At 38.5% G+C, this 25,545-nt stretch overlaps 1 protein-coding gene across 37 annotated transcripts in view; it reads right to left on the minus strand.

Moving 5' to 3' along the window:
* ZBTB20 (zinc finger and BTB domain containing 20) overlaps positions 1-25,545 on the minus strand; it is a 478,730-nt gene that overhangs the window by 399,881 nt on the left and 53,304 nt on the right. For 25 of the 37 annotated variants that reach the window (XR_005258635.1, XM_038149265.1, XM_038148821.1 and 22 more), the window contains one exon: positions 3,337-3,417. The exons of 11 other annotated variants lie outside the window; for them this stretch is intronic. The gene's annotated coding sequence lies outside the window, so the exon portion shown is untranslated. Of the gene's footprint in view, positions 1-3,336; positions 3,418-7,446; positions 16,498-25,545 lie in introns of those variants that run through there. One more of the 37 variants, XM_038149087.1, reaches the window with a different exon arrangement.

A 25,545-nucleotide genomic window follows, 5' to 3' on the forward strand; every position in this document is an offset into this window, starting at 1 on the left:
TCCAAAAGGGTCTCCTCATTTAGCTGAAAATGTGCCAGCAAAACTGCAGGGATAGTTGTTGATCAAACTTTACTATGCTTTAATCTTACCAAAATCAATAAGATTCATTTAAGTCACTGCTTATTACACAGCAGAGCTTTTTAATTAAGAAAGCTTCAGTACAAATAGTTTCCATAGTAAAATCTGTTTCTTGAAGCGATATCCCTCAAAACATGCAATCCACTTGATATTATTTTAATAGGACCTACATATATAACTTCTATCTGTATTTTTCTAAAACTTGCACCGTTCTTTCAATTAATACAGGTCAATGGATTATGTAGGGTTTTGTCCTGTTTTGTTAAGAGAGACTAAACAAAGTTTCTGGAACACTTCATATAATACAAAACTATGTTTTCTGTTAAGAAATGCTTCATATTGCAGTAGAGTTTTGAGATCACAGTGAAATTGGTGCATTAGGCACTGCAGTGCACAGACTGGAAGACACTTGTCACTAGAAAAAAACTTTTCAGACAAGCCAGCCAAAGGGTAAAAGAGCAGGGACTATTTTTTTCAAATGAGTTGAGACACACAGATTGGAGTTATTCAGGAAATCTGTGACAAAATAAAGTGTTGAACTTTTATCTCAGGGTAAACTCCACTGCTTCAACAACAAAGCCTTCCTTCCTCTCTATGAATTATATAAAGCAAAAAATCCCAGAATTATATCTACCCCACTAACTGAGCAATTCCAAACATCACGCTACTTCAGATTTGCAAAACTCGAGCAGCAAGCAAGCATCTCAAAGCACTTTAAAGAAAAACCAAATAGAACTAGGTTATCCTCACTCTGCAAGTAGGGAAATAAAAAAATAGAGGCATTAGGGTAAAGTCATCTTATCTAACTTTGGCCATCTAAAAGACACTGTGGCCTAGGCTGCTCCTTTCACCACTGGAACAAGGCAAGCATCTTGAGAGGGCAATTCCTTCTCTTCTCACATACTCAGCTAAGCCTATCACCAAAGAACTGCCACCCTCTCTTCTGCCTACTCCTTCCACCTAGCCTAGATGCTGACAGTAAATGCCTCATGTTCAGCTGAGCGAGCTATAGATCTCTATTCCATCACAAACTACTCCTATTTCATGTTCTCTTCACTTTTTCCTATGAGACAAAACCAGTGATAGGCCAAGGTCTGTATGTGCTGACCAGTGAGCACACCTGTGTGGAAAGTTAGGTGCACACTGCCAGACCTGTGAGTCTACTGACAAATTACACAAAGAGAACTCACTGCTTCTTAGTGTCCAGGTATCCAGACATTTCCAGAGGTACTGGCAAACAAACAAATGGCTGTAAATCTCTAGGTCTAGCTGAGATTTGTGCTGCCCAGAAAGCAAGCCCAGAAAGAATATCCACGATGCTATAACAAGATAAATAATGCTAATAAATAAAACTCACATCAAAATGAGATTTTTTTTAATACAAGAAAGATGATAAAAGTCTGCTATCAGACTCTGATCACAAGTCCTAATATTCAGAAAAGGAAATCATCTGAATCTTAGTGAAAATGAATCTGTCTGTGGCTGAAACAACTTTTAAAAGCCAGAAATGATTGTATACTCTGTCAACTCAAAGATGAGATTTAGGGATCCAAAAACATTTGACTTTTCTACTGCAGATCTGCACGCATCAGAAAAATCTGGCACTACACTGCACGATAGGACCTTGAAGCTCTGAAGTAACTGTGAAGTGGCATTTCAAATAGCTCTCAAAAGGAAAACTGGTTAACACAAAATTAGAGTGATGCCTCCTCCAACATTAAAACAGACACTGGGAATGAAAAATTCGTTTTCTTGCTTCTCCCAAAAAAGAATGACTTTGACTAACAGCTTCCATTCTATGTGTAGAAAGCTAAGTAATGTATTTCAGTGTTTTTGCCAAGTAAAGCCTGGGAAGGAGTTCTCTAAAGAAATCACAGGATACCAATGGAGTTGCATGAAAAAATACCAGCACTTTCACTCAATCACTTTCTAAGTTCCAAAGGGAATGAGAGTCAGACTTTGCAAATTCAAGCTTCTCTTTGTTCAGTTACTGGCAAAAAGCACCCAGTCAGGTACGTGGAAAAAGCACTAAAGTCTTGCTTTTAAACAAGTACTGCTGCGTGGCGAATGGGCCTGAATCCTACAAGCTCATCCCAAGCAGGGCAGCTCCCAGGGAGCCAGTGCTAGGAACACCAGTACCACGCTCCGGCCTCCCTGCCTCAGCAGGCCCCTCAGTTTAAAACGAAAGCAAGGTGCTAACAGCCATGGGCATCTCTCATCAGCAGAGAACAATCAGCATTTAAAGCAGCAGCTGAAGATGAACTCTCACTGTTTCACTGCTGAGTGGAGAGAAGGCAGAGGGATGGGAAGGAGCTGGGCTCCAGCTGCAGATCCTGCCCCTGGGAAGCACAGCAGCACCCCACCAGCTCATTTGTCAAAGAGCAGAAGGATTTTCCAGTGCAAGAGTAGTGAAATGGCCTTCCCTAGGAATAAACTTGCATTGCAGACCTTACCACCTCCTTGCGTACATGCAAAATTTATTCATTTGACCTACCCATTGTAAACAGAGCTGTGCTCAACAAAAAATACCTATGGAAAAACCACAGTGCCTTTGAGTCTTTCTCCAGGTAACAGGATGAGAAAACAAAAGGAAAAGCTCTCAGTGATTACATGATGCCTATATCCATAACACTAACAATTCCTCCTGCAGGTATGACCCTGTACAATAACACCTTTGGACAATCTTTTAAGGGCCTGAAAGTCATCTTAAGACTTTACAGAGTAGTATCTTCACATCCATCTACTACGGTTAACTTTCTAAATCAACATTATGCATTAGGAATTAGACTGATTGTTAATGTTTATTTTTATGGGGAGGAAGAATACCTCAACTCTGAACTTTCCCCCTTTGTTAATGATTAAATACTTAATTAAATATTAACTTTATTAAATTAATAATTTATATGACACACCTAAAATTTACCTAGAACACATACCAGCCAAATCTATTTGTTGTTTTGGGGGCAGACAGATGGAGTGGGTGAAGGATCCAGAAAAAACAAAACAGTTTCCATAGAACTCTATAGAACATCTTCTATTTCTCTGAGAATAACATCTATTATTTAGTGTGGAGCAAATATGTTCAGAGGCTAAATGGTCTTTTTCAAATGACAGAGGTATTTTTTTTCCTCTTTTCGTTTAGTACAACATGCCTCTGATATACCAAAATAGCTTTTATAAAAGGCAATCTTTATTAAGTAATTTTTAAAATGGGAATTACAATATGTACCAGCAAAAATTGCTTGGCTGTTTACTTACTGATTCTTTACAGAGGCCAATTATTTTGCCAATGGGCAAGATGAAATCTGTAATGAAAATTTTGTCTTTAGGTCTGGTCACCTAAAAAAAAAAAAAAATAGGGACATTAAATTGAAGGCTGTACCCTACTTCAACAATAATAACTGGTGCCCCAAACACTTTCCACCACAAATCTCACTGGCAGGATTCCTACTTTACAAGAGAGCAAAAGCGATCAGAAAAACAAGTTGGGGTGAGATAAAGAACAGAAGAAAATAAAAGGCTTCCTAACTTCCAGTCGTTTGCAAGAAATGATTAAATTTCTGTTTGTAACCCAGAGACATTACATCATCTTATTTTTTAAAGAAAAAAAAATCCTGCCTTTTTAACATCTCTCTTGTATATCCACCTTTGCATTCATATCCACTATCACAATTAAAATAATCCATCAGATAGGTATCACAGCCATTCAAATCTGAATGTGAGTCTAAAACTTCAGTCCTTACAATATTGTTTACCTGTGTGAGCCCCTTAAAACACTGAGTATTTCTGTTCAGCAGAGTCCCTCCAATGCCCACACTTAAACAACCCTCCTTGTGACAACACAGGAAGCGCTTTCCAGTTACGTAGAGTCATGCCCAATTAGAAAAAGTCAAGAGTTAACAGCAGGATGCTGAGGAGAAAAAGCTAAACTTATGAACATGTTCAGCTTGCCATTGCCCAAAAATCTGAGTAATGTTCCAGATATGTTATGTTAATCTGTTACACAAGATTGTCTGTAATGTGAATATTTTTTAAAGAGTACATGAGGGTGGTGCTGGGGGTTGGATGAAGGCATGTGGCCAAAGTTATTACGGAATTGAAGAGGATTATTTTAATTATTATTTTACCATTAACCCTCTGCATGGTCCTATTTAACCAATGCCATTGTGTTTACTACTCAAATGATCTATAACCATCCAGTGTACTTGAAATTACTGTTGATCACTGAGCATTTCAGAATAAAAATAGGTATGATTAGATGTGTAAGCCTCATTTGAATGCAGTTTTATGCATAGAATGGATTTCTATCCACTAAAAAACCGCCCTTAATAATAAGATATCAAGGAAAACACAGTGAGAAATTATATTTTCTGAATGTGATCTGTGTATTCTAGATACACCTCATAATGAACGTGACCAAATACTGAACAGAAAGTGAAGAACAAACCCTTTGTGTTCATGCAAAATTTGAGTGGCAGGAAGAAAACATTACCGAAGATAAGGGTTTTCATTCACAATGCAATGTAAATTAAAAAACCATGGATACAAAAGAGTAGAAACAAGAAAGGTAATAAAACAAACTTACATTTCACCCTTCATCTTTACAAGGATCAAAAGAGGGGCATACATCTTCATACTACTCGAATGGCCACTATAATAATAAATTACAGTAGCTCATACAAGAAATAAAATATGAAGGATTCAGTTATGTTTTAAATTGAAGGAATGCAAACCATAACAAGAAAAAATAAACAAAACAAACTGTAAAGTCTGTGGGGTTTCAGTTTGTTTTTTTTTTTAATGAGGGGCAAAATATACATGCAAGTAAGGTTTATCTATATTGATGCAATCACTTTACTGTTGACTTCACTGGGAACAACATGAAGCTCAGAGACCTCCCTTACCAAGCCTTCTTTCACTCTAAAAAGGTCTTGATGGCTGTAGCTGCAAAGCCAGGAAAAAAAAAAAAAAAAAAAAAAAGAGGCCAAATTTTATGTGGTCATGCTAGCGTGGTGGAAAAGCTTTTGTAAGGATTTGCTGCTGTAACAGCATTTGTACATCTGGACCCCCACAGCCCTTCAAAGACTTAGACATCCATAGATACTTACATGGATTATTAAAGGGCCTGTTAGTAAAAAGAGGTGGATTCAGGACACTGACACATTTGAAATTGGTATCTGCAACTGGACTCTGACATTTCATTTGGATACTTAAAGCATTAGTGTTATTGTATCCTGAGGACCTATATTAACAAGTTTGACGTAACAGATGGAAGCTTTTGCAGAAAAATGTAAACAGCTGATCTGAGAGCCAGCACTTTCTATAGACAGAACTTAGAGTGAAATATAGCACTCTGCTGTTTATTCCAAACACATCATGGCATTGTAAGTAGTCCACTTTATGCAGTGAAGAAATACAGTTTAATGTAAAAGGAACACACATAAAGAAAAGAACATTCTCCTGCAAATTGTGAGCTTCTGACCTATCAAAGAAAAAAAAAAAAACAAACCCAAAGTCAAACTCACTGAGTCTTCCTGCAGGGCTACTCATTGCTCATTCTCAACATCATCACATTTCTGAATTTTACTAATTTAAATATTATTCTGATTTTAGTAGCTATTAGACTAGGCCTTACTGATTGTCTGTAATGTGAGTAGCTTTCTAAACATATACTTGCAAACCTGATCCTTAATAAAAATAAACAAACTACTTAATAAATAAGAGAAGCACAAAAAAAGCAGTATTTTTTGTGGAAATGGGGTTTTAACTATTCTTCTTGGATCACCCTCTTTGTTCTTGAAATTGCATGATTGTTTTTGCACATTTACTTTAAGGGCATATTAATAATATAAATTATTACAAATACAGGACCATTCTAGTTTCTGAATTTTCACATTGTATATTTGCTTTTGCAAGGGGAAAATAATAACAATGGCCACATTTGACTGCTGTTTCCTCTTGCATGATTTCTGTGATGCACTAATAAAAGAAACTGAAAGTTCAGTGCTCTGGAATGATAACTCCAGTTACCATAATGTTTACCCTGGGAAATTACCTATTGGACAATGCTGCCCAGAATCCTTAGCTTGAAGCAGGACAAATTTCAGTTTGTGGAGATAAAGAGCCAGCCTAGGGCATCATTAGCAGCAGTGCTTGTAAGCTGTCCTCTGTTACAAAGGATGAAAGATGGAAAACTGCAGATCCTACATTAATGAAATATGCAACAGATTCCCAGAACTGTATCTGAACACAGCTTCGGAGTTTTTTCCCCTTGGAAAATAAGGAAACCAAATAGTTTAAGGCAGCATTCCCAAGTAATTGATAGGATTATCTTAATAACTTGGTTAAATAAGTAAGCAACAAAAAAAAGAGATCCAAGTTCACAACAGGCAGAGAAAGCAGCGCAGAGCTGCAGGATGGGAATGGCTCAGAAGTAGCACTAAAGCTCTCTGGTCAGAGTCCAACTTGCATACCCTTTTACTCAGATGCTCTTCCCTTCCTGTGAGACCATAATACGTTTTTAAAATATTGCTAGCATGCATCAGAGAAGAAATATCCACATTTATTAGACTTATGACAATGTAAACACCATTAGAAGTGGTTCTGGTATGACAACTCTCATTTTGCACTTCTCTATTTCTAACTTCCTTTGTCAATGCTCTCTCTTATCCACTTAACACTTCCATTTATTGTCTCAAGGCCAGATTTTCAGTACTTTCTGTTCATCTCCAGCTCTCTGTCTGCAGCTTTGTATGACAAACTGACTCCCCTGCTGTCACTTGGGATACTTTAACTGGGCAAAGTCCACATTCAGTTACTTTAAATATTTCTCGAGTATCTATTGACTCTGTGCTTTAGTGATGTCCAGACTTTAGTTTACGTTCTTTAAAATTTGATTTTTTCCCCAAGTCCAATATTTTTATAATATAACCTTTATATTAAACAAGTGTTCCAGTACATGCAGAAGATTAAAGGAATAAAGGAAACACTCAGCTGTCCTTTAATTTTACATGTGTTTAATGTTATCTTGGAGAAATGTACCTATTTTCATTTTGAATCTGATCTACAAACTATGTTGGATGATGGTGCAAAGAGTCAGCATGAGAGCTGCTTAAAGAAATAAAATGGAGCCAGGAACAAGCACAAGATGATCAGTGGCAACATCCACTGGATAAGGTTTGCTTACTCTCTCCGTACTTTTGATATTATTTATCATAGCCAGAGGATTGGAATCCAGAGGCAATCAGGCTAGTGGGTTTTGTCTGGCCTCTTACACATGGAAAACAGCTAGACATTTCCAGTCTGGGTTCAGCTACCCATTCTTCTTCTATCTTGGGAATGGAGACAAAAGCAGGCTGTTTCAATTACCTTGGCTATAGAGATGGATCTGGAGCTGTGAATAAATTAATTTGAAGACCAAGAGGGACAGCACCTGCATAACAGAGGCCATGGAATTTCAGTCTGTAATGACAGTTAAGTTCAACTCCAAATACAATAGAAATGAAAGGTGACCATATAAGGCCCACCTCTAATCAAAAGTGGCTCTTTTCCCTAACCACTAACTGTAAAATACTCCACATTTCTTTCTACTTCAAAAAGCCATCTGGATCTAAAGTGAACCTGTGTGAAAGATCTTCATTCCTGCATGGACAGGAACAAATATTCCACTGCCGCATGAAAAGACTAGAACAATGAAAGTATTGGGAAGTGGGAGGGGGGAGCAAAGCTCTGCCTTTTCGGCAGTACTCGCAGAGCATTAGTTAGGGTAGGTGGAGAACTGCTGGGTCTAGCCAACTGGTCAGATTCCCTGTAACATTTTAGTGGCCCCCAGCTTTACACGGTACATCTCAGGACATGGAGGAAAAGCTCATCTATACATATATTTCAAAAGACACAAAACTCTAGAGCGCATATCCAAAGCAGATCAATTGCCTTTGCAATATTCTCAAAACAAAATGTTCCACCAGCAGAACTGATAAGGAGAGCCAAAAAATGGAAAACACTTGCTACCAATTTACTGCAGTCACCCATAAACTATTACTAGAACATTATGTATTGGGGTTCAAGCCAGAAAGCTATTAAAGCGGACTGCACTAGAGTCTTTCCACTATGCTACTGAAGCATTAATAAGTCTTTGGAGAATTGTGTTTATGTTGAAAGAATAATCTTATAATCAAATTTTCACACACACAAAAAAAATGCAGCTCTTTCTAGAATTACTGTGTGCCTTTTCTCTCTCCCCCACATTGGCTGGTGTCTCCACAAATACCATCATTTTCTATGTTTCTGTCTGGCCCAAACTCTGATCTACATACTTTGTGTTCCAAGCTGGACAAATTTCAAGATAAATGATGCTAATTGAAAGTGTTAATGGGCGCAGGATGTACCACATCCTTTCCCCTGTTGTCTTCAAGTGTCTTTCACAGTCCTTACAGCCTTTCTTTATACAAGATGAAAAAGAGTTAAAAGACAACACTTTTACTTAGACACACAAATAATAAACATACAGTGATATTCTGTGGGGCTGTGTTTCCATCCCTCTTACAGGAAAATCTGTAATAAATCAGAAACCTCCTTTCCCATTTCAGAGACAGCACAATACCCAGCAAGACAATTACTAACCCAATGATTTACTGTTTTCACCTCAAGAATTGATGTTCCCTTTGAAAAGGTGCATGCTTCCTTTTCAGCCACTTTCCTCTGATAGCACCCAGGTGCAAACCATATAACAGAGCAGGCCAGGTGGAATTAAGGCAACTCCTATATCCCTGAAAACTCCTTAAAATAGTACAACTTGAGTTTAAATGAGCTAGGCCATCTCACTCCAGATATAAGACTTAAGATTCTACTTGAATAAAGAAAAAGAGAAAAGAAGAAAAAGACCTAAAATTCCAAGAAGGGGAACCAGGTCTCTTGTATGAATTTATTCATATTTTCCTAAGCGACTAGTTAAGAGCTGAAAACTGTGGTATTCATTGCTATCATCATCACCACCACCATGATAACCAGATAACCAATTCAAATGATATTCCCACTTGAAGTCCTAGGGAGTCCAGGCTAGGGGAACAGTACTATGTCATGACAGGTTTATGATAACATAACACCATTCCTGATTTGCCTCTTTAGTTCCTGGAGCATCCTTAAGGTTTGAGAGATGACTGGTAAAGCACTCCTGGCTGCCAGTTGGACCACAGGCTGTTCTCACTGGGCAGGAAAAGTTAAATTTCCTTGCAAACAGGGAGAATCCTTGGCAAGAGAATATCATTGTAATGGCTCTAAATACTAATTTTGCTGTTTTCTGAACTTGTTGGCTAAATGCCCTTAAATTGGATCAGACAGTTCTGATATCCTTGACAGCAAATAGTCTAATTTGAAAAACGGTAAAAGCTCGCAGCTCTCTCTGATGTCAATGGAAATTGTAGAAACTTAGTATCATTCCTTGACTTGGGCCTTAGAATAAAGAGAATTGGGGGGTCAAATGTAACCCTTACCCATGATCCCATGTGGTTTTTTACCTCTCGGTTGAAGACTGTGGGATATATTGCTTGCTCAGGCAGCACATTCATGTGTGGAGCTTTTCTATTTGCTCATGTAATTAGTTACATTTCAATCAAACTTACAACAAAAATAATAAGAAATCATTTCTACCTGCGCTAGTACACAGGATGCCAGAGAGGGATTTTGCAGGAGATAAACAGGCCACATTTACAACTAAATCTGTCTCTAGAGTCCGCCTCTTCACAGCAGGACTCAGGCTCTGATGCCATCATTCAGGTCAAGAGGTCCTTTTTGATTCTTCAAAGAAAACAGAGTCATGTGCCAGCACAACAACGTGTCAGGGAACCATATTAGATTAAACCCTTCACATACTGCTTAAAAACTCACTCTATGCCAGGAAGGGGAATGAAAATACTTAATCACAAAAATCAACACCCCAAAAAGGCCTGGAAAGTGCTCAGGTCTCCAGAGGAGATTTCTTCTAGGATCTCTGCAGCTGCTGAGTTATTGCACCTTCTGCTCCAGCCCCATTAGTCCGCACGACTGCAAAAAGATGTCCACTGGTCCACTGAAAGGTTTACATTTAAGACAGGAGTCTGGTGCCCAGGAGAAATGTCCTAGATGTTTTCTATGCTTAAAAGGCAAGATGTGCCTAATATGATTTTTCTGTAAAGAGCAACTGAAGTATCGTATTAATAAAAAATAAACTATGTTAACTTATGTTAAATCCTCCTCTCTTCTCCAAAAATACACAGCTGAAAAAACCCTACCATAGCAGTACTAATGCACAAGCAAGTCCTCTCCATCTGCCAAATATGTAGGTCATTTCAACGAGTGACAGAGACAAAGAGGCCTGATTTTAATTCATGAAATATTCCTGCTAATAGCAAAGTTATTGAGACATCTGTTAAAAGCCTGACCTGTTACAATGGGGGGATAACTAAAATTACTGAAATTTCTATTTAAATTAATGCTACAGTATTTTATTGGGCATTTAAAAGAGGTATTGCTATTAACAAAAAACATTATATAAATTAGAAACAGGCCTACAATAATCCTCCAGATAAAATCTGGTCCTGTCTTCTAATACCACAGTATGTGCGTGCACTACGTGTATATAACAACATAGCAAATATGTAAAAAAAAATTAAAATTAAGTCTTAAGAGCCATGGCAGCCTAGTTTAAAGTTTGGCAGAGAACAGTTGGCAGACATTAGGAAAAAAAAGTAAATATGTTTCATGGCCTGTATATAATTGAACATTCCTCAAATTCCTGTACTGGAAATGTCAATACCATGGAAATCCTTGAAATGTGGACACAGATAGATAAATGTGACTGGAGCCAAACACCTCCACCCAGAACGAATAGCAGACCTTCAGACAAAGAAAATCTATGTAATAATAAACTACCTACTCAGTAATAGTAACTAAACTGAGGTTTTGCCTTTGGGGTAGTGGTGAAATGAGCAGAGGTGGAAGATGGGATTGCCCTGTGGAGGAAGGCACACACAAGATCTGTCTCCATCAGCACTCAAAGAAAGGCAACTGAGCACCAGGGAGGACCCTCCAACACTGCATGCACGGCTGGGCACTGGCTCATGATGAACACAGCAGCTCTTGAGTTCTGGGATTCCACAAAACAGGACCAATGAGTGCCTTTCTTTGTGTTAGCTGATGTGTGAGAGGATGCCTCACACACAGGGTGACCACCTCAGTCTCGGAGGCTGAACCAGCATCTCTTTGCTGAATGCTCTTCTTCCTGCTGGCTTGCTCCTAAAAGTTAGAATGGGGAGGCCAGACTTTCCCAGGCCACAGGGATATGAGCTAGAATGAGTGGCACAGATCCCAGGTCTTCATTACAGTTCCTAAGAAAAAACTCAGAAGAGCATCTCAATCCCAAACCAAAGTGAACATGCAGCAGTCCTTCTTCTCTTTCCCACCCACATCCTTGTTTCCTCACAAGATGCCGCATGCCCACACATGTGGATGTTGTAGGGATTTCTACAATTCTGCCCTTGCTATGGATGCCTTGTGGACTGATGAAATACTGAAGTATAGCCAAAAGGTATGTGAATAACCAGATACAACTGAGGAACAAATCCTCAAAAAGATGCTAAAATACTTGGAATCATGGTGCAGGATAAAATATAGCTCAGAAAGTTTACCATTAGACCACTTACTTACATGCCTTTTATATTTAATTCAAGGTTTCCTTTTTCTGAATCTAAAAAATGCTAATAGCAGATAAATGTCTTTTCATTAAAAAATGCCACTTTGTTTCCAAGAGACATAATGCAAAGGTATAACTTTTCTAAAAAGTGTGGGTCAGCCAAGGTAAGCCAAATACCTATGAAAAAAAGAAATTCTAGCAGGTGCAGAAAATACAAAGTCTAATATATGCTCCTTCACTATTGCAAGATATCATGCATCCCACTGCAACATCCACGTAAGTCATAGCATAAAGCCATTTGATGTACCACCCATGTGAAATCTATTCCTTTTTTATGAAATTAGCTAGACAGAGGTCTGGTTTTAATGCACGTCCTGAGATGCTCTACGAATGTTCAGAGTTTTATGAGCATGTCTTTACTTTTTCCTTCCATGATCAATATTTTACCACTTTTCTTATTGCTTTTGCCTTCTTCTACAGCTCTGTGAGACATCAAGGTATGCTGTAAAATACATAAAACAAGGGGGTAAACTGCCTCTCCTGAAGATCTACCATACACAACACATTCTTTTCTTCAGCACTCAGCTATAAAAGCACTACACACAATTAAAAACAGCAAGGAGAGAAAAGTGATTTTAAGCTGCCAGTCTCCCCTTGGCAATGAAATGTCCAGTCTTGACTTCACCACTGCCTAAACTCTAAATACTTCTCTTTCCAATTCTAGTAACTTCTCAACTGTATTTTTGAATGGATTATGAGCACACCTTAAAAAGCAAATTATCAGCAAACAGTGCCTAGATAGGTTATATTCTACTTTGCTAAGACCAAGGGATATTTTCATATTATTTCATCGCTCAGTCTAAATTCATGCTCTTCTGGCACAGACAGTGATTTCAAGAACAATTCTTAAAATCCCTACTTAACTAGGATCAAATAAATGTCACTGGAGAAGCCTAACTGTGCCTTTGCTTGCAGTCATTATGAAAAGAAAATGGAGAAAGAGTCAGATCCGTTCAGAAGCATGCAAATGTCCATCATCACTCGGTAATACTTCCCATCCTTTCAGCCTCATTCAGGACCTTACTTGACAGACCTTTCTCTAAGACCATCACTGCAAACAAAAACAAACAATCCTGCAAAAAGTACTACTGTCCTACTGTGGACTGCAGGAAGGACAGATGGAGAGTGGATGTATACTACAGACACTGAACTTTGGGTAAAATTCCCTATCAGAAAACTGCACTGCCACCTGCTCAGCCCAAGTAATGCTAACAAGCAGAATGGTACTTAAGAAGTAGATTATTAAAATAATTGAAAAATTGAAAAAAGAGGTTTTATTTTTTACTCAGAAAAATAAAAATTTCTCTGCAAGTTTTTGTACTTAATATGGTTAAAAAGGTACAGAATTGAAAGATGCTAGTGGGAGAAACCATTATTCAATTTTCAGTGCATGAGCATTTCAGAGCTTGTGTAATAAAAAGATTCACAGCTTGTCCATGAAATCTGGAGGTCCCAGTCCTGTTGGTAGGTCTGTCTCTTCACACCCTGCACTCAACTGAATTCAGTGCAGTTCCCTATAGACTCCCTTCAAGAAATATGTGTAAGCTCAAGGGCTTAGTTATTTTCTCTCTCTTTTACTTCTAACTTAGTGTTGGAGGAAACAAAAGTCCTTATTCACTACAATCTTGCTTTTTAAAGAATGTTGACTCTGCTCCTCATGGGCAGTATAGTAGAAGCTGGGATTCTCTATTTTGTTTTAAAATACAGTCATTTTATGAAACTTTGTTGTCCTTTTATGCTGAAAGCATTGCTTTAGCATTTCGTAGACCAGAGCAGAATTCTCCCCCTATTTCAAGAGACTTTGTTCCTGTCTCATTTAAAAGGAGAACTTGTACATGGTTGGTACCCATCTCATGTAAAGTGACTTGATCATATGGCAGCTGACCGTTCTCGGGTTTTTGGTTGTTTTTTGGGTTTTTTTGGTGGGTTTTTGTTTGTTTGTCTTGGGTTGGTTTGTTTTGTTTTTGTTGGCTTTGTTTGTGCAGGTTTTCTTGGGGTTTTTTTTTGATGAATGCTATAAAAGCCAGGGAATCATTAATAAGATCTAGAAAAACACTGGGAAAAAAACCCAACCAGTAAAAACCCCACTGAAACCAAATTCAATCTTCACTAATGGCAGTACTACCATATATTATCATTAAATGTCAGTTCCTCTGAGGAGATCACTTTTTCTAAGTGTATTTGCATGCAGTTGTTTGCAAGTCCTTTTTTTCTGGCTACTAGGCTTCACTGGCAAGTTGATGAAACTTTAGGGAAGTAAGTATAATTTTCTTTAAAACAAGAAAGGGACTCCAATGGAGGAGGGAGGTCCAAACAGACCTTCAGGTGGCCCAGGAGACCTCAGGATTGGCCCAGCTTTCTTTAGCACCTTTGTAAACACGGGGAGATTGAAGGAGACGGAACACGAAAGGAGCAGTGGGGGGACCAGCTGCCATAACAAATCATCACCAGAACTTTTAGGCATCTCAGAAGTACCACAAAGGTTTATACTGGGCCCAATGCTACTAAAGCTAATTCAGAAGTTTTCACTTCTGCAATGAGGCCTTGGTTCCAAATTCAGAAGTTGCAGAGCCAACCCTTCACCAGTTTACAACGACTGGACAAGTGGACTTTTACCAGATCTAATTTTTTCACCATACATGCATTTCAGAGGGATATAGCGGAACAAATCAGACATCAAGTTTTCTGATTTAGTCTTTAAACAACACAGCTGAAATCTCAATTTCTTTTTGGTTTCTTGAAAATAAAAGCCTTGGGATGCAAAGGGGAAGTGGAGAAAATGAAGCATGCATGCTTTGCATTCCTGGTTTGTCTCGCACCTTGAAGAATAATGAGAATGTGGGGACCAGACACCTCCAGTAAAATGCATCCTGCCGTGACTTCTGCACCCACAGCTGGCAAAATCTTACCGATTTCCAGTATTTTTATTTCATAAAAGATAGTAAGAGGATAGGTTTCAGTTTCCCCTCTTCTTTCACAGGCATAAGGTGCTTCCAAGAACAATGCTTGTCCGTATCCGGAACTTGCCCTCTAGGTGTCACCTGGGCAGGAAATTACTGCTCTCAATCTCGGTCTGTTCCATTTTACAGTGAGTTCATGGTGTATTTTCACTCAAGAAGGTGTATGCTTGAAAGGGATTCTGTAAAGGTGCCAAACAGACCTCTGAAGTTCAAATCTTTGCAGAGATTAGAACTTTTCTGAAGTTCCACAACACAAACAGGTTGGGTTTTAACATATAAACACAGAAACCTCACTTCAAAGCAGACAAGACTTAAGATGTTTTTTTCTTCCCTAGGAAGAAAAGGAGTGAGAGAACTGTACAAAAGATTTCCTAAGTGGCTGTGATAGATCTCTCCACAATGGCTTAGCACATGCTGTCTGTACTAATAGCTTGTCATAAAAGGATGATCAATGCTCTGGAGCACCAGCCATAGGCTGTGGAGCATCAGGTTCACCCAGAGGCTCTGCACAAATGCTGTGGCAAGTGGCAATCTCACCAAGCTTCAATTCATCATCTAAGAAATGAAAACAACAGCTCTGCCTCTCCATCAGTGCTGCACAACCAACCATGTTAAAGTTCTGTTAGCAAATATGACGGTAAGAGAGGTAAGAGACTCCCTGTTGCTGAAGACTGAATTATTTGTTTTCAGCCTAGCTGGTAGGGCTCTCCATGCTGAAAACCAAGGGTGGGTTAGGATTAAATTTATGGTGTATTGGAAAAAACCTACAGGACACATGCACAGAAGCTACTTTTCTCATCTATGCCTCTCCCTCTCTTTTAGACAAATGCAGTGAAAGGAATACTATAGTTTCAATGCCACAAAAGTTGTAAGACCTTTGAATATTATGCTAGTCATAAAATAGGCATTTAAACAGTTCCTGAAACTAGAAGAGGCTTTTAGGGAATGGAATGCAAAGAGAAAACACAGGATGCTGGAAGGCAGTATGGAGAAAAACAGATTGAAAAGATTTAACCTGAAAAACTTCTTGATTTATTTTCTTATTTGTCCTTTGAGCTTTCATATTCAACCAAAGATTTCCAGAAGCTTAAAATGAGAAAGAATCTTTAAGACTTCTGGACTACAGCCTGAATTCAAAGCTTTTGTCCTTTCCATTTGTTTTCCAACATTATTACTATCCCATTTACCTTAAAAAAACCCCCACTTAATCCATCAAGTGGGGTTTAATTTATACAGAAAAAAAAATATATTTCTCTGAACATCAGACATTCCTATTTCCAAACTCTAGACCAAAATTTGAAGTTAGACCTTAATGTGGACTTAATACAGACTTAAAGCTAGCTGGTTTTGGTCAAAAGCAAGTTCAATGAAATGTAAGAAATAAGGAAAAGTTACATGAGAGAAACCACTGGGGGTTGGATTGTGTTGGATTTCTGTTCACGTTTATTAAACATTCCCCAAGAAAGAAAACATTTTTACCACTGAATGACTTCCACAGGAACCCACTAAAGAACATTCCAACTAGTCTAAGAAATAGCCATATGTCAAAGAGGAAAGAAAGCAATTGTGCTCACTGGATCAATCAAATTCTCTTTTCTCTTTCCCAGGCAAGACAAGTAGCCCAAACGCAGCTGAACAGGAGGGATGCACATAGGCCAGCACAGAAACCTCACATTCCAGTTAGAACTCATTTTAAAAGAGACTTTGGGTATTTCTGATCCCAAGACAAATCAAGCCTGAACAAAAAAAAAAAAAAAAAAAAAAAAAAAAAAAAGCATAGGACATTATTTTCTAATGGATGATCCACTACTGAAAATGGATTGTAAGAACTTCAGGCATGATTGAATCTACTATTGAAATACTGAGCTGACATTTGAAAAAGTGAAAAAGACACAATAAATGTGTACAAATGGATACCAATTCTAGAGTGAAGCTTTTGTGAAAGAAAATTTAAGGAGGTTCAAGGTGGTTTTCATATAGGACAGGCAGATATAAGTGAATAAGAACCAATGAGAAAACAATTTCAAATGCAAACATCAACTACCTAGCATATAATTTTGTTCTTTTGGGACTACTGAAAAATCCTCCACTAACTAAAGTGATAATAGTACTGAGCTTTCCATCTCAACTGACCAATGTCATGCCATCCTCAATTTATCTCTTACACAGAAACCAGTTTTCAGTAAAGAACCTCTAGAAAAATACTGTGTTGAGAACTGTGGTCATAAAATTCTGAGGGTGCCAGCAAATCAAAGCCTGAAAAAGCTGGGATCAACACTGGCAAAGCAAGTTGGAAGACAAGGTTCAGCTCCTGTCCCAGATATAACTCTGCAGGAAAAAGAAAATATTAACTAACCACAAGTAGAAGTCTGAAGTTTTTTGATCGGGAATCATCATTCTGTATTTAATTCTGGTTTATGTAATGCCTTCTTCCCTCCACAGCCCAATTTCAAATTTATTTATTTTTTACTCTGGAAAATGGAGTTTAAGTATAGTTATCTGTTATTCTTGTTGATCAATACCATCTGTAGCAAAGGACTAGGGAGTTCTACTGGACAGATTAGACACTGAAAAGCTTTTAAAATTACCAAAACATCAAGTGCAACATACAGTTCTGTTGACTGGTATGGATTAACTCCCAAAATTGGCCGATAGAAAGATGTGAGAATCTTTCCAAAAAGTTAAAACCTGTAGCTAATAAAACCAGCTGTAATATGAAAAATTAGGTTCTTCTCCCTTTAAATCACAAACCATAGAGGCACTGAAGTAAATCCCTTAATCTCTTTTTAAGTAGCTATTTTATCCCAACTTCCTCTGTGGTTTATACCCTCAAAGCATCTACACCACAACGCAAGAACAGCCTAGACAAGGAGCTTCAAGTTTCTTCAAAAAGCACCTAAAATAAATTTTTTTTAAAAAAATAATAAAAAAATTAAAAACTCACAAAAACCACCACAAAAAACCAAACACAAAACCCCCAACCTCACAACAAAATAAAAAAATGTCTCAGCAACAAAAGGACCACAAAACCACAAGAACCACTAATCTGATTTCAGCCTTCCTGATCCTTTAACCCCTTTTCCAAGACCATGCATCAAAAAGAAACATTCACAACCCTTAAAGCCACATTATATATTCATTGAGGTGTGCAAATGAATAAAACACTTTATAGATCATTATTCTCTTTTCACCCTTGTAAACAATTTATGGACAGGAAAAGTGGAACAGCAATTTTAAGGCCTCAAGTTTATACCCATGGGCAAGTTTTCAGCTTTCTTCACCACAGTATTCAAAAGGCAGGTTCAAGGAGATCTGTCAAGATTCAGTGCATGGCAGCCGAATTAACTCGCTCAGGATTTCTACCAAGCCATCGATGGATTGTGATGCAGACCCAGAAATCTACATCTCTTAATCTCTTGCTGAAACATAACAGCTGATGAAAAACCTTAGTAAAACATTTCAGAGGAAAGATTTAATAATGTTTTAAATGATGATGTTGTTTCTCAGGGAAAACCAGAAAAGTGTATTTCAGATGTTGGACCATGCCTTCCTCAAACAACAGAGGAAGTAATACCACAGAGTCATAAATCTGTGCTTTACTCACTAAACAATAGCATAAAAGGTGCTGGATTATGAAGGTGGAAGTGGTCCCTTAGACAGTCTTCAGTTTAATGGTGACACACAGACTTCACCAGGAAGGCAGATGTCATTACCTGCACACCACAGATGGGAAATCCGAGGCAGTACAGTTGGGTGACACACCTCAGACCATAGGGCAAGTCCTATCAGGAGCCAGGGGAGCAGACCGTCAGACTCACATTCACATCGTGCCTCTAAAACTGCACACCAGGCCAGTCTCCATGTGCTAACAAAGGTCACTCCTTTCAGTCTTTATGAAGAATAACATGGCAGATGTTGACAGCTTGTGGGATCTCGATGATCCCACTAGCTCAGCAAAGGAAACACCAGTGTAGCAGCGAAGGTTACAGACTGAAGTTTAGACTCACCAGATTTTAAGGAACATGCCAGAGGCAGATGGTTATATAGTTATGAAAGGGGAGCACTGTAAACTAAAACCACATTCTACAAACTCCTTCCTTGTTTAGACATATGCACCCTGACTATTTACAAAACACATGACACATCTTTACATTTCATCATCTGCATCAGCTCTGAAATATTTTGTGTTTGTTTTGCTTAAATAAAAATAAACAGGAATCTTCACACCTGGTGTTCACATTTAAAGTCACAACACAGATATAGAACCACTCATGAACTGGGAAAGGGACACTAGATATTTGAATTATGGGTTCCCATAACATTTCATTCCTTTGGTTAATGCATTTCTTTGAACTCCTCTGTCCTAAGTGCAGAGGATATATGAGCATATCAACTCCTTCATGACAGCCCAAATCACTCACTTTCCATTGCAGCAGATTGACATGTCATGGAGAGTGTGATTAGGAGGTCATCAGAGTACACAAACCACCAGATTAAAGCTCAAAACCAAGACATATTTGCTCCTTGGGTTATTCAAAAAGATCAGCAGAGGAAAAGAAGCCCTGTTGTAATTGAAAAATATGAGGCTTAATATATTGTTAAAAAGCCCTCTGTGCAAGGCTGTTGGGAATTTTTTTAAGCCAACAGTATGGTATTTTTTGATAGTGAAAATATGCATTTATTATAATGTGGCTCCTACTTAGGCTGGGATCAGGTCGACAGGCCTGCACCACTTGCTGCTGCACTAAACTCTTAAAAGAGAAAGCGGGGGGAGTGGGGATAGGAGGGGAGGAGTGGGGGATGTAAGCAGGAGGACAAATGTTTTCCTCAGTCTGAGATATTTTTGATCCTGTCTGCAGATCAAACTGCTGATTATGTTACAAAACAGAAGATAATTCTTTGGATCGCCATATTTCTCTCAACTCTAGCCCACTATCATCCAAAGTCTGCTTTTTTACATACTGGAATCTGAGTCTGCCAGTTTGCTATCCTTTCTGAGAAAATCCATCAGAAAGAAGGGAAGCAGGCAAGCTATCATCATATCCCACTGATGTCCAGGAAATGCCAGCCTAGCAGCTGTCACAACAAAGGAACTTAAAAGTCACAGCAAAAAAACTAACAATTGCCCTTACTAACACTGTATCACTAATGAAAAACTTTGTAAGAACAAGAAACATCTTAAGAAGGAAAAATAATTTTAAAAAAAGGGTAAGCAGAGGGGTATTTGGTTGGTTCCCCCCCCACCCCCCCCTTTTTGAAGGAGAGATTCAAATGCCGACAAATGTCTCCACAATGTCCTTGATTAAATTCTTCAATAAAGTTATCATTCATGCCACCTCTAACCTTATGTCTTCTGATTTAAAATTTTCAAGGAAAAATGCTTCCATCACGTCCTTGGTGCAAGAACTCAAGGATGTGCCTTTCTCATGAGCTCAGAAAATCTTAAAACCCCTTGTCTCCTTGGATGAAGTAAACAGATGTCTGCCAAACACTTAGGTTTACACAACATTTCTTCTCCCTTATTTATTGAAAAAAAAAGGCTTTTTAGAAAGCACTTCATATTTTGAGAACACTGGATGCTTTCTTTCCTTTTTTTAAGTATTTTTGGCAAAGTACGTTTTTGATTATTTAAAGATAATCTCTATTCTAAATTGCATCTGACTCACATAACCTCCATACTTTAGAAACCACAATAAAAGTGCCATATATTAGCTATAAATGAATAGGGAGTGAGTCAGTGAATAGTTAAGGACATTCCATGAAAATGCATGAACTGCATCCTAAGTTTTTAGAAAAATATTCTATTTAACTTTTAGAATTAGCAGTATAGATTAGCTGGAACAAAGAAAATACTGGTTTTTTTTTAAATCCCAGATGCAATGTGCTTTATTTTCCTTATGTTTCTTTGTCTACTGTACAAAGAAACCTGTAGTGAAGTGACAGAAACAGTGGTGTTTTCAGAGAAAAAATAGTCACAACTTCTACATACCAAAGGATTTCTGTAATTATGGGGGGGGGGGGGTAACTCCTTCACTGGGAATACCTAATTTTTTGGCCTTTGCAAAGCCATCTTACAACATCAACTTACAGAAATTACTTTAGGGAAATCGCATGTTTTCCTCTAGCTACTAAGTTCAAGTGGGTTTAAGTTCAATGCTTTGAGTATTTAAGAAAAAGAAGCAAAAAAGCTGATACTTCTACTTGTCAAGGCTTCTATTCTCAGCAATGTCTTCATACTGAGTATAAGAAGAAGTTCATTAAATACAATTTTCCCTGCACCATCATGCTTGCAGATCCAAACACTGGGGAGTCATGCCCCTTCTGCATGCATCCCAGTCCAGTAGGCATGGTATAAATAACTATATAAAAATCCTAAGTAGGGAACATGAGACAAAAAGAATTCTTACAGCACAGGGTTATGGTTATAGCCATTATAATAACTCTCACTCTATGAAACCCATAGCTACCATCTGAAAAGCAAGCGTTTTCAAGATCTAAGTCTGAACAGAGGTAAAAAAAATTATTACAGATGAACCTAAGACAAAGATTCTCCATTACAACTTACAAGCAACAAAAGCTGGCTGGACCATAATCTGAGAAAGAGCTCCAAACATGTTGTGGAAACATATCCAGGACAGCAGCTTAGCTATCCTGATGGACATAATTCACTTCCAGAAAAACCACATAGGTGCTGAGCATGCTGGAGCATAAAGCTAGGAAAAAACAACAACAAACGCCCCGTGGTAAGTAAGGAAATGCTCAGTGGACCCAGGTGTACTAAACCCAAAGGTATGCAATATTCTTTCCTACTGCCTTTCTTGACTTAGGCTGCACTAAGTGTTTGGATGGAGAATGAAGGCTGAGTTCCAACAAAATTATCCAGCCACATCTCAGCTATCCCCCTGGAATGGACAAGTAGGCAGTCGGAGACACCCCAAAAATGACAGAAGACAATATTACTGATTAGTTATTAAATGAACACTGAAACATGGGGACTGAAGAGAAGAGGCTCTTGCAGCCAGTATTCTGCAGACATAAATTAAGGTCATGCAGAGCTCTGGGGACAGACCACATGTTAACCCCAAAGCCTGTGATGGTGGAATCTCACCTTATTTCAACCCCTGCTCATCTGTCACTACGACACAGAGCAAGTTCAGGGTTCAAAAGACAGTCCACCCACCTATAGCTTTGGCTCCCAGCAACATTAAGTAATCATCTCTGTTAAATGACAGCTTGGGACAGCAGCTCTTTGAGCCGAGTAACTAAATAAAGAACCCCCAGGCAGGCCACTAGTAACAAACGTGAAATCAGCATTCGTTTTCCAAACATGATAAAATAAGGATTTCCTTAAATGAGACTGGTGTGGGAGATCCTAAATCCCTTCCTACTTAATCCCCAGAGGAAAAAAAAAGAAAAGGTGTTCACCCACACAGATACTGCAAATCTTTTCACCTCTTCTCCACTGGAGATGTACTCCCCCCGATATCTCTGCCAATAAAAGGAGAAGGAGGAGCGGAACTTAATGAGATATAAAAATATAACTGGATTACTTTTTGTATCATTTGCTGGTTTTATTTTTGGACTGTTTACCCACTGAGGTGACATGATCTGTAGCAACACAGTGTAACCCCAAAACCCAGCATCCCTCTCGGCAGCGCTTGTTCTCGTGCACCCAGGCTGAAGCTGCACAGCGGCTGATGGTGCACAAGCAGATCATCCACACTCAGAAAATTATACAACTGACAGAAGGATAAAATAATTCTTGTTCTTGAGATTTTAGACTGTAGGTGGCCACATGTGCCAGACAGCTAGGGATGGAAAGGCTCTTCCCTAGAGTATGACTGCAGCAGACAGCCTAGCATTTTCAGCTGGGAAGGTATCAGCTCTAGTGAACCAAAGGAAAACAGCAACTGCTTTCTAGCATGTAATTTCTTCAAAGACATTTCTCAATAGCAGAAGAATTAAACAGGTCACAGCAACACCTCACCTGCCATCAGTAAAGACTCTAGTGGTTTCCCAGAACAAATCTCTTCTGTAATTGAAAATGGCCCATCCCTTCAGCCTTCCCTCGACAGCCTTCCTTTGTGACCTCTGTCTTACAAAACGATCTCCCGCTTTGCCCAACCAGGTACTTTTACAAAGCAAACAATGTGCTTTTATGAAATCAAAATCCCCAGTCTAGCATACTAGAGGACATTTCAAAACATATCTGGCTCACCTGGTGCAATTTCTCCTTCCTCTTCCAGCAGTTTAAAGTTTAAAAATTACTGAAGTTGGGCGTGCTCCCAGATTTCTGTCTGGAGTACTACAAAGAATGGCATTTGGTTTGCTTTCTCCTGTACATACCTGTGAAGTAAGACCTCCTTTATAGTCAGTCACTCCACAACCGAAATATTACAGTAACCTAATATCACACAAGCTTAAGGGCCTAGCCCAGATGTTTGCTCAGAGTTGTGCAGTGAATTCAAAGCCACAAATACAAACTCATTCAATGCACAGAAAACCCTTTAACAGAGCTACTGCTTCCCAGTGAGTTACAGTATGCATGCAATGCTGGGTGCTGCTCTGAAGTTGGAAGCAAACACTATTTATACTGCAACAGAGAGCAAGTTTGGTCTTAACAGGAGGCATGCCAGCTTCCCAAGCTGGCATGCAGGATGGTTTTGCACACAGGAAAATAAAAATGAGGAACAGAGGGCAAAGGGGGGAGCAAGAACTGTAGTCCTCACTCCTTCTGTCTGTATCTGTTACGAGTGCAAAACCAGCTGTAAACAGTAAAGAAGTCCGTATTTAGCAAAAATGCTATTCCAATTATACAGTGGTCATGACAGTTTAATATTTTTAGACTTAAATTAGTCCACTACAATTCACTAGAACCTCCTAACTAAACTAAACATACAGTCTAAATTTCCAGCTTTTATCAGAATGAATAAGTATGTGTTGATGACTCTTAAGCTGCATGGAAAAGTCTACGAAAAAAACAGTTTTTAATGTGATTGCAGAGATGAAAAGAGAGGATAAAAGGAAAAAGAAAACACCTAAGATGTCATATTAATCCTTTGCCAGGATATTCCAAAATGCTATTCTTCATTACATTTCCTTAAGTCTTCTGCATATATTCTGTTAGTGACAGCTTTATTGTGCCTATGCTTATCAAATGAATGGGTCCATGTACAGCCATATGATGGAAAAAGGGCTTCTTCATGAGAACAGCAGCTGAGGGCAGTGTGCTGCCACCAGAATGAACCCTCCAAGCTGCAGCTCATCCTGCAGGAGCCCGTGGGAAAGCCCAACTTGGATTGTTCACACAGGTGAACCCACCTGCCCAGAGCCCAACAGCCACCATTGAATGATCACTTGGTCTCGGCAGCTCTCAGAAATGGGTGGCACCACACTGGAGAGCTTTTGTATGCTCTTGTGTGATCTCTGGGCTATGTGAGACTGTAGGCTTTTTACCACCTTTGTGCAGAATACACTCCAGAACTTCAGCTCATGCAAGTCTCAGGAAGTTTTTCATGATTCATGCTGAAATATTTCCTTGCTGAGTTTTACCCCTTTGAACACTTAAAAATAATTCCTTTTTTGTCTTAATATTTTACACCCTTCAAATACTTGTAGATTGTTATCATATGTCTTAGTCATCATTTAGTCCAAACTGTACATATTAAAATCTTGTAATCTTTGCTCATATTTCAATCTCTTCAGCCTCTTAACTTCTGTTGCTCTTCTCTGAATTCTCCACTAAATTCTTGACAAGTTTTTGGCAACAGAGTGGCCAGAATAATAGTGTCATGGACACCTCACGGCTGTACAGAGATGAAGACGGAAACTTGTGCAACACCAAAATGACATTAGCTCTTCCCCAAAAATCAACAAATATGTCTAATCTGTTGTTCAGGATCACTTATTTTTAGTGGCTGCATCATGAAATACTCTGAAATACAAGTACAAATATCCACCTAAAAATACTAACTCAGAGACAAGAGTTTAGTATACTCAAACCTGTGTTTAATTAGCCTTCATGTAATCTGTGAGGAAGGTGACATAGAACTGTATTTACCTGCAACGGCTGAAGGAAGTCTCAAAGGACAGGACCCACAGAAAAGGGACCACACAGAAACAAAGAATCCAAACAGTTTCTTCACCAGAAACCAAACTAAGAAGCAAATTACAGTCAAAGATTCAGGAGACAAAGCAACATTTTAAAAAGGAAATATTTTAAAATAGATACAACTCTTCCAAACTCTGGAAAATTAAAGCCACAAAATCTCTACAAAATAAGAGAAAGCATGGTAGCTTTCTGTGTTGTATTTTGGGACTGTAGAAATATTCTTCAGGTAAATCTCATCAGACATGGGACCAAGACACATGTAATCTAACTATTATCTTCCAAAAAGTTAGATATCTAACTGAAGCAACCACAGTCATCTCCAGAGAGCCATTAATCCCATCCTAAAACTGTAATATATTTAGGATGAATAGTTCTCTAGAGGTATTTCTCCTCCTCTCCACTGATAACAGAGGGAGAATAAATAGCTGTCTGGACTGCATTTTCCTTGAAGATGACTAAAGTTAAGTAACCTGTACCCAAACATCATTTATAGCAGCTGGTCTCTAAAGGAATTAATGTAAGCAATCAGGTTGTGCAGGCATTTTAAATATTATCTTCTCTGGAATTTTCCAATTATTTGGTATTATAAAGCAAGCAATCAACTAAACAACAACAACAACAACAAAAAGAAAAGAAAAAGTTAAAGATTCATATTCAGATGTCCTCCC

The sequence above is a fragment of the Motacilla alba genome, chromosome 1 (genome assembly GCF_015832195.1).
Source record: "Motacilla alba alba isolate MOTALB_02 chromosome 1, Motacilla_alba_V1.0_pri, whole genome shotgun sequence".
Taxonomy (NCBI): domain Eukaryota; kingdom Metazoa; phylum Chordata; class Aves; order Passeriformes; family Motacillidae; genus Motacilla; species Motacilla alba.